The 9611-nt window shown below is 31.0% G+C and overlaps 1 long non-coding RNA gene across 1 annotated transcript; it reads left to right on the forward strand.

Annotated features, from left to right (window-relative positions):
* The first annotated feature begins 4117 nt into the window (after nucleotides 1–4117).
* LOC126265887 (uncharacterized) lies at nucleotides 4118–6493 on the forward strand. The gene is made up of 3 exons (XR_007548369.1): nucleotides 4118–4351; nucleotides 4408–4614; nucleotides 5344–6493. It is a non-coding gene; the product is annotated as an uncharacterized LOC126265887 (long non-coding RNA).
* The last annotated feature ends 3118 nt before the right edge of the window (nucleotides 6494–9611 follow it).

Genomic DNA, 9611 nt, shown 5'->3' on the forward strand with positions numbered 1-9611 from the left:
AACAGCCGAATGTTCCCGAAGTTTTCGTTTTCTAAAATTGATATGTTGTTTATAATGTTGGTATGACAATTGGTAATGGCTATTTAACCAGGGGGGGTCAAGCGAATAGGGACGGAGGGGCAATAGGACGTTCGGAATCGCCGGAAAGGCACGACCTTTTTGTCTCGGGATACGTTAGGGATTTATAATATTTGATTTTATAAATTGGTAGTAAAAATTCCCCAAAATTGTCGAGATGACCAGGGAATATCTAGTGACTTTAGTTAGAGAAAATAATTTACTAGATTTCAGAATAGTGAGTCATGGACGCTATAACTTGATAGATTTTAGGTTATAGAAGACGGTCAGATGATGTTTTTGCTTTAAGAAAATATATTTCTGGTAAGAAACTTTTTATATAACCGACTTACGTAATTTAATTGTTTGTGTTTGTTATTTTATAAAACGTAAAGTCAATATGTTTCATGCTTCCTGCTTAGTTATTGCAAAATAGAAAAAGTTACTTCTACAGCAGTTACATTAGTTATATTTATTATATTACAGTTTTAGTTTGGATGAGTGTCGAAGTGATATGATGATTATATTATATTATTATAAAATTTATATTATATTTATATATAATATATATATTTTTTAATTCGTTTGTTTTTATCAGGAATATATAATAAAATTATACAAAATATATAATTGTTTTATTTTTATATATATCAGAAAAACCTAACCTATACTCATTTAATATAAATTTTAAATAGAAAATGACAGATGGACAAAAAGATATCTGTAGTCTGTAAGAAATGGCAACACCGCCTTCAAAATGGCAACATCGCTGCATCCCGAGATCGTGCCCAGTAATGTTTCTTGTTTATAACATTGGGTTGGTACTTCTTGGGTTTTCTATGTAGGTTTTCTATGTAGGTTTTCTATGTATTTAACTAGATTTGTTCGTTAATTTTTTGACGAATAGCAACGCAGTATTTAAATATGGCGCGGACTTCTATCCGATGGTGCCGGGAGGATGGAATGGAGCTACTGAATAAAATTGTTTAAAATTTTTGTTTTAGGCAAGGTATTTCTTATATTTCTTTAGAAATAAAATATAATAAAATAAAATATTTGGATACTATGCTTTTTAATTCAACAATTTATTACTTAAGATGTTTACTTCACATTACAATCATATTAGAAATAAAATAACCTCAAATTTGTATAAGATGCTTTATATATTAATATACTTTTTTCTTATCTGTTGAATATATTAATGTTATTTTCTAGATTAAACAGTCTGCCGGACCATTGTTTTAACCAGAATAGACTCGGCACTTGTTTAGGTATGTTAATCTTATTATATATATTATTAAAAGTGGGTATTCTAGGTTCCAACTTGATTGGGAAGGTTCGATCAATGGGAATTAGGTAGTTTTATTAAAATATAGATTTTTTTTCTTAGATATTTTTCTGTGATTTTATTTTATAATTTTATGAGTTCTCAGCCTCAATCTCTGCCTGGTTAATGTGTCAAAATGTGTTTCTATAAATATATTATATTATGTTTCAATACATATTGTAGTAATGTTCATAATCGTAATTTTAAAAATAAATCTTTTTTTAAGCCACCTTTTGATTCTAAATTAAATTTAGTATGGCGTTCAACTTGTCAATTTGTAATATTAATCCTTCTATCAAAACATCTCATGTTTGTGAAGACCATTTCTCTCTATCAGATTTCTCTATAACAAGAAAAATTCGTCGCCTTAAACCTAAAACTTTTGTCACCATTACTTTTTCATTCTCATATTCCTGTCATTTCCAGGGATCTTAAGTTTAATGTTTTCGAAAACTCATTGTCTAATTTGAATTCTAGGCAATCTATTCCTTCCACTTCCAGAGATCTTAATTTTAATGTTTTTGTAAGTTTATTGTCTAATTTGAATTAGAAATTTATTTTTATGTTGTTTGTTATTGTTGTTACTTCTTGGGTGTTCTGTGATATTGCCAGCTCAACTCGAAAATTTTAGGAAATTTCTATTAGCAATTTATTAAATCTAACATCAAGTCCCCAATACTCCATTCCAGTCTGCATCCCGAGGCAGAATGGTCATGCCTTTTCGACGATGCCGAAGTTCCTTTAAACGCTCTTGCTAAATATGTCTCTAAATAAGAGACGTCCCATCGTCCCTATTTACTTGGCCACCCCTGGGGAAAATCATAGAAAACCTAAGAAGTACCAACTCAATGTTATAAACGAGAAACATAACTGGGCACGATTTCGGGATGTAGCCATGTTGCCATTTTGAATGCGGTGTTGCCTTTTCTTACATATTTTGTTTATCTGTGCCTTTTTTAGGGCGGGAAACCTTTCATTTAAAATTTTCAATTTCAAATGTGTATAGGTTAGGTTTTTTCAAAGATATATAAAAACAAAACAATTAAATATTTCACATCAACTTTATTATATATCAATGGTAAAAACAAAAAACATTAAAGTATACATACTATATAACCAGAATTAAATCAGAACAAATATTTTCTAATCTTAATTTAAGCTTTTAATTTTGAAATTTTAGAAATAGTATTTCGATGCATCTTATACAACAAAGAATTCTTCTCAGCGTTATTATTACTAATTGTAGTTTTAACACAGACGGAAGATACAGATTTACCATATGAATTATTTGAAAGAATAAGGGCAAAAACTAGAACTAGGAATTTTGGATACTTGAACATTATTAATACTAATAAAAGTAGAAAGAACTGTAGAAAAATGTGTAGTGGAACAGAAAAAAGACTTATTCTTAAAATTGAAATTTTTAACATTAATAAAATATTTGTTAGAACATTTAGAATAACTACAATATTTACTATTATAACCAAAAACTAGAGATTGCTGAGAAAAATCCATTATAAAATTTATTCTATTATATTATTATCATATACCGTACGAAAAATGCTCTTCGTGTCTGGATGTTGTAAGAGATGGATGCACGACAAAGAGAGAAAAGTTTTGCCCGGTAGTAAGAATCCCTACTCTCAGAGACAATGCGCCGTGCTGGTGCGCGCCGGCGCACAATGTAAATTAATCTTTGCGAATGCATTTAGTAACTCTCCGTATGCATAGGGATGTAGTTCGAGTTCTTCGGATGCTCCATTTAAATTCCGTAACTTTGTATAATTTTCAATCTGTAAATTGAAATATTTTTTGAGGGTATATTAAAAACAAAAATAAGTATTCTAAAAATAAACTACTTTTTTCAAAATAAAAATGTATCCCAAAAATTAAATAAAATATACTAAAAACAACGTCTGCGGAGACGAACCGCATGCTAAACGCAGCAAACCCAAATGATCCCCTCCAGTCAGTTCGGCCCGCCCACATAATTGCATGTATATCTTTCCTTTTTGTTTACAAAGGGGTATTGATGTTCCGTCTCAATATGCGAGTAGACACGCTCATCATTTTTGATACGGTATATACCTGAAAGTATTTTTTGCATTGGGGATCCTTAAAGATACATCTCTTCAAGAGGTCATCTAACCTAAAACCGTAATGTAATTATTACAACTGCTGTATAAGAACTTTATGAAATTTTGCAATAATAACTGACCAGCAAAAATGAAATGAATTAAGAAAAATTTTACATTAAATTCAATGATTGAACAATTTAAATAAACAACATTCTAACAAGCTATGTAAAATAATATACAATAACAAATACAAACAATTAAATTATATATAGTGGTATATAAAAAGATTCTTACCAGAAATATACTTTCTCAAAGTACTAACATTCCTCGACCACGCTCTCTTCTCTAATCTAAAAACTACTGAATTTCGCCATTCTAAAATCTAGTAAATTACTAAAATCACTAAATATTCCCTATACATCTCGGAAATTTTTGGGGAATTTCCATTACCAATTTTTAAAATTAAACATGAAAAATCCCTACAACCCCAAACAAAAAGGTCGTGCCTTTTCGACGATTCCGAACGTCTATCATCGGCTGTTGCCCCTCCGTCCCTATTCGCTTGGCCCCCCCTGGGGAAAATATTGTTTCCAACCTAACATATTTATTAATTGTTAGGCAACCATCATTACAATCGTGTTCGTTGACCCAAACGTGCGTGAGTTTGGTTAGATAGGTTATAATTAATGTTGACAAAAACAGAAAGTGTTACCCATTTATATACACAAGAAGAAATTAAGGAAGGAAAAGTAAAAGATGAAACTGAAGACTGAAACCAAATTTCAACCTAAGGGACAAAATGTGACACAAGTTTTAAAGTCAAGGTGACTGTACTGTTAAGTCGGAGAACAGAGACAATTAAATAAAAGAAGTTGGAATGTAAAAATAAGTATACAAATAATCAATTACCATCGTTAACAATAATATTAATTAAATGTTTTTAAGGATTTGGTTGTTCGATGAAAACATTACAATGAAAACGTGTGACACAGGGCATGTGAAGAAATAATTATGATGCTCAAGCATTTTGAACATGAGATTAAACAAAATCACCTATCTGCTTTGGTCAAAAATGTGACAACATGAGCTCAAGATAAGTGTGGAAAAGTTCATAGTTCATCTCTGGCAGTTATCGACAAGATTCTGGAATATGTATGTAGAATATATTAGCAATATTATATTTCTTTACAGAATAGCTTCTTTTCAATCGATGTTTTTTAATTGGTTTTGTTTCAGTTTTACTTACTGAATTTCAAACTTTAATGCATGTTTTTATAGAATTTAAACACATTTTTAAAATTGAAAATTGTAAAATTAGACAGTAAAATTTGTCTAATTGAATATTATTTGAAGATTTTTGTTTATATATTTAATTAATTTTGTTTGATTTTCATTCTTATTCACATACTACATTGATTTTAAAATTTTCTTTATATATTTCAAATTTTAACTCATATTTTTTAATGATTCTGTCTGTTATTTTTGATTTCAAATTGTAAAATCAGAATAATATTTCAAATTTGTCTTATATCAATTAAATATATCAAATAAACTACCTCTGTCTGGGTAGACCTAAAATTTAGTTCACTAATGACAATGTTTAATCAGTATAATGTTTAATTTTAATTTGATATAAACAAATACACTGTAAATGTATACATGTTGATCCATGTGATTCATGAGAAGTTTTTAGATAATTAAAGGAAATATCAATCAGAAGTTTTAGTTGCAAGAACATTATCACTAATCAATTTAAAATCAGGTACACCATCATATTTAAAATAAAAACAGGTTAAAGAAAGTGTACCCGTAAGAAATATGATTTAAGTAACAAACTTTTAGCACAAATTTATTTTTAATACCATTATTTCATTGTTTTAGGTAAATATACCATCTGCTGCAAAATATAAGGGCTCATTAAGACCGATTTTCTTCAACCACAAGAGGACAACAATGCCAACACCACAAATAATAGAACATCAGATATTGGGCAACTTAAAATTATATAATGTACAAAATGGTTCCACACCTATATACATATTAGGCACAATTATTTAAAATAGGCAATTCTATTGTATTAATTATATTATACTTCAGATAAATTCTATTGTCATTGTCAATAATAAGGTTTATAACCTGCTGCTCCTTCAACATTGGGGTTGTTAATTTGACAATGTCATAACTTAAGTATTTGAAATTGGCCTAACATGATTAAAGATTATTGTCAATACTTCAACACTCCCTAAATGGAAAATATTTGCACTTTGCTTAACTATGCTTATTAAGGAAGTAATTACTACTTAAAATTCATCTTTATTGTTGTGATTAGTTGTGCGGAAAACAAATCTATATGTTTTTATAAAAGTTATGCGTTTTCTATGTTTTTTCTGGATTTGATAAATATTCCGCTATAAAAGTTTCGAATAAAATCTGCTGAAACCACTCAAAATTGAGTGGGGTGAGAAAAAGATGGTACCGAAGTACTGAAATCTCCCCAATAACGATTCTGTTCTAACCAATAGGGTTTGCTGTCACGAATGGAAGAATTTTTGGTCAGAAAAATCGGTTGTGGAAAAATTAAAATTTCGGCATTCGAGGGTAAAAACCAGTCTTTTTATTTCCTTTAGAGACTATAATTTCTACAACGGAGTGACGGTGATGTATGCCTTGCTTATGAAGAGTTCTTATTGTAGTTGAACATACCCTCAGCTTTGCAGCAAAATTCTAGGTGCGTTGAAACCCAGATTCTCCTTGTATTCGTTATCCTGATGGTCACCCTGTTCTTCTCTGTTAAACTGTATCTTATTGCAGCTATATCTGGTAATTGCGTCCTCTGCAACTGAATCCTTTAAACACTCTTTAACTAGAATCAATCTCTGTTCCACTTCCACATTATTTACTTTACAGAAATTTTCGAAAGATTTAATAAATTGCAAAGGCAACTCGTTTATACTAGAATCAGAAAACACTGGTTTTTCAATATCTAAAGTAAGTGAAGATGAATGTGAACGATTAGCCAAAGCCATGACGATACTACGACAGTCCGTTCCAGAAAAAGAAACCTGATCCCCCTTTTTTTTATGCGTAACATGTTTAATATGACACTCGAACGGATGGATGGAAGTAGACGGAAAAAATCTACTGACCGACCTGCTCTTTCGTTTGGAACCGTAGCAATCTTTCGTGAGGTGTTTCTTTGTTCATTTTACGCATCTTGGTGGGTTATCGGAATTTTTTGAGCTGTGTCCAAAGTTTTGGCACCTGTGACACATCGGGTATTTCCTCGGTTTTATGTACTTTTGCCAGGTTCAAAGCATTATTTATGTTTTTATGATTTAGTTATTTTTTGTGGATATCTTTGTGATTTACTATTTCTTTTGTGATTTTACGTTTACTTACTGCGTTTGATGGGGTGGTGTTTTTCGCTTAGCTGTTTTCTTAGGTGTGTCTTGTCATTTTATAGTTCCTTGATTTTTTTCTTCTAGCTCGCAGATTTTTATTAATAACTTTCCTACTAATTCTTTATCGATTTTTATTTCACTAGGCGTCCCATATGGTTTTCTGTGTCCATCTCTTCCTTACTGTCTTGTGTTTCTTCCGTGAGATTTATTTTTTGAGTCTGTTTGGCTGTTTTCTGTTGATTTTGGACATTTTCGGTCTCGGAGTTTTTCCGGAACATGAAAAGCATCCGATGCTCTCTGTTCTGTCTCGGATGTCACTTCACCGTTCGGTGTACGTCGTCATGCTACCTAAAACTAGCGGTAAAGCTGCCAAAAAGGCTCAAGAGGCTCAAAAGAACATCTCCAAAAGCGACAAGAAAAAGAAGCGCAGGGTAATCTACATTTACAAAGTGTTGTAACAGGTCCATCCCGACACCGGTATTGTTTCAAGTGGAGAATGAAGAAGTTGGAAACTCTGATGTACAAGGGACTAGGAAGGGAGACATTATTTGTAATGAATACTTTGTAACATATATGTTTTGCCGCCTCTATAATTTTTTTGTTTTCATACACTAATCTTTTTCTATTCCACACATCCATATCAATTTGCACATTTCGTTGTGGCGGCGAATTCTTTCATAATGCACTATTGGACATCTTTGTAGGATGTGTGACAGGGATTCAACCCTATTACACCTTGCCCTTCATTGACGAGCATTTATATGGTTAGCTGGTAAACAATTACCATGTGGGTGAATTGCTTGTACATGGTCTCGCCCAGATCAAGCAACTGGGAATGATCAAATCCAGATAGAGTTTTACCAACGATACTGATATTTTGAAGGGTATATTGAATCATAGGAATAAAATGATTTTTGATGATCAAAAGCTTTTGGTCAGGTTTGAGAGGTGCGTGGCTTGTATTTTTCAGCCATGTAGAGAGGTTATGAGGAGTGGGTTTTAGTACCCCACCAATGCCAAACCTATGACGGAGATACTTAAAATTTTTAGTTGAACTAATATGGAGATTCGGATATTATCAATTTTATACATTTTCAAACAATTCAGACACATGGCCCTTTTTCCAAAAAAAATATTAATATTATTAGTCTTTTTTCAACATATTACTCTAAAATTAATAAATTTATTAAGGCACCGTCCGATTGTATAAAACCTCTTTGATCTGTTGATAATTTTACTGATGATTTAATCCGTGAATTTATGTCTTTGAGCGCAGAACTGATGTTAATATGACGCTAATTCTATGGAAGTTTGAGTTTTTCATTGTTTAATACAAGGATTGTTCTTAACGAGAGTCAAAGTAGAGGGTGGATGTTATAGTAAGGAATATAATTAAAGAATTCGTTCCAACTGGGAGAGGGAATTGAGCAGACTCTATGGGTTGTTAGTCCATCTATACCTGAAGCTGATTTGTGCCAGTGCTTTTTAGTATATTAAATTTCTTCTACTGTATTCGGTAAAAATGTTTCTTTGAATGGTATAATTTTAAAAGATTCTTTATCTTTTAGTGATTTGTTTCCTAATATGGGTTTGTAGAAATCTTCGATGCTCTTAATAGTTACAGATTTAAATGAGTTATCGAGTTTCCTCCCGTTGATAATAATATCTATTAAAGTTGACTTGTTTTTCTTATAAAGATCTTGTGTTCTTTTGAATAAAGATGCACGAATATCCTGTTTTTTTTATTATAAAATTTCAGAATTGATAATTTTTTTGGTAGTAGAAGAAATTTTTATTAACCAATTATTTATTAATTCAAGTAGTGGAGATTTTGGGGATGAAAAATTCTTAATTACAAAATTATTAATTTCTATTATGAATTTATCTAATTTTGGTAAGTAGTCATTTAATTTTAAGAAGTTTAGGAGGAATTTACCGTTATCAGAAGGGTCAGTATCTTTAAATTTTAAATTTTGTGATAACGAAGATTCAGAAATAGAAGGATATGTTGACATTATTTCTAGAATATGTTTCCTGCTGAGCCTCGTTCGCATTAGATTTAGGAGATAAATTGGAATTAAGAGATAGAGTGGATTTATTAGGAATGTTACTAAGCATTAGAAGAACTTCTACTCATGATGGTCCAGCTATCTGGCTATTGTGGACGGTGTTCAAATATGTTTTTTGAGGTTTAGAATATTTTTGGAGGGAAGGTAATGAGTTTTCAGTAAAGGTAGAAATAGATTTTTGTTTCATAGATATGTGGATCTTTATTGGAGATTATTATTTTGTTAGACTGATTTTGAATATTATCTGAAGGACTAATTTAGAACTATTCTCAGCCGAAAGAAATTGATAGATTAGAAACTGAATTGCACAAATTTCATCCACCCAGTCAAAGTATTTGAACTAATCTTCTTGAACATAGTCAGACCATTTTAATTCACATAAACTTTAAAGTTATATTGATTTTGAAAATTCCTATCTTAAATGCTAAATTCTACCTTTTGATCAAAATTTTCCCCATATACAATGAGGATCAAATCCTCATTTTGCCACTCACATTATGAATGTCCCACAACCATTGATTGAAGACCTGCCAGCAGATATCCATAAAGCATTTTTTTGCCAGAAGAAAATTCTCAGCAATTGTTCGATAATCAATTCATATCGATGCCCATCTGCCAAAGCTGAATCCGAAATTGCATTCAATTTGCCAGATGGAACAATTGTGTACTCCCCAACAAA

This window comes from Aethina tumida, chromosome 6, assembly GCF_024364675.1.
Source record: "Aethina tumida isolate Nest 87 chromosome 6, icAetTumi1.1, whole genome shotgun sequence".
Lineage (NCBI taxonomy): Eukaryota > Metazoa > Arthropoda > Insecta > Coleoptera > Nitidulidae > Aethina > Aethina tumida.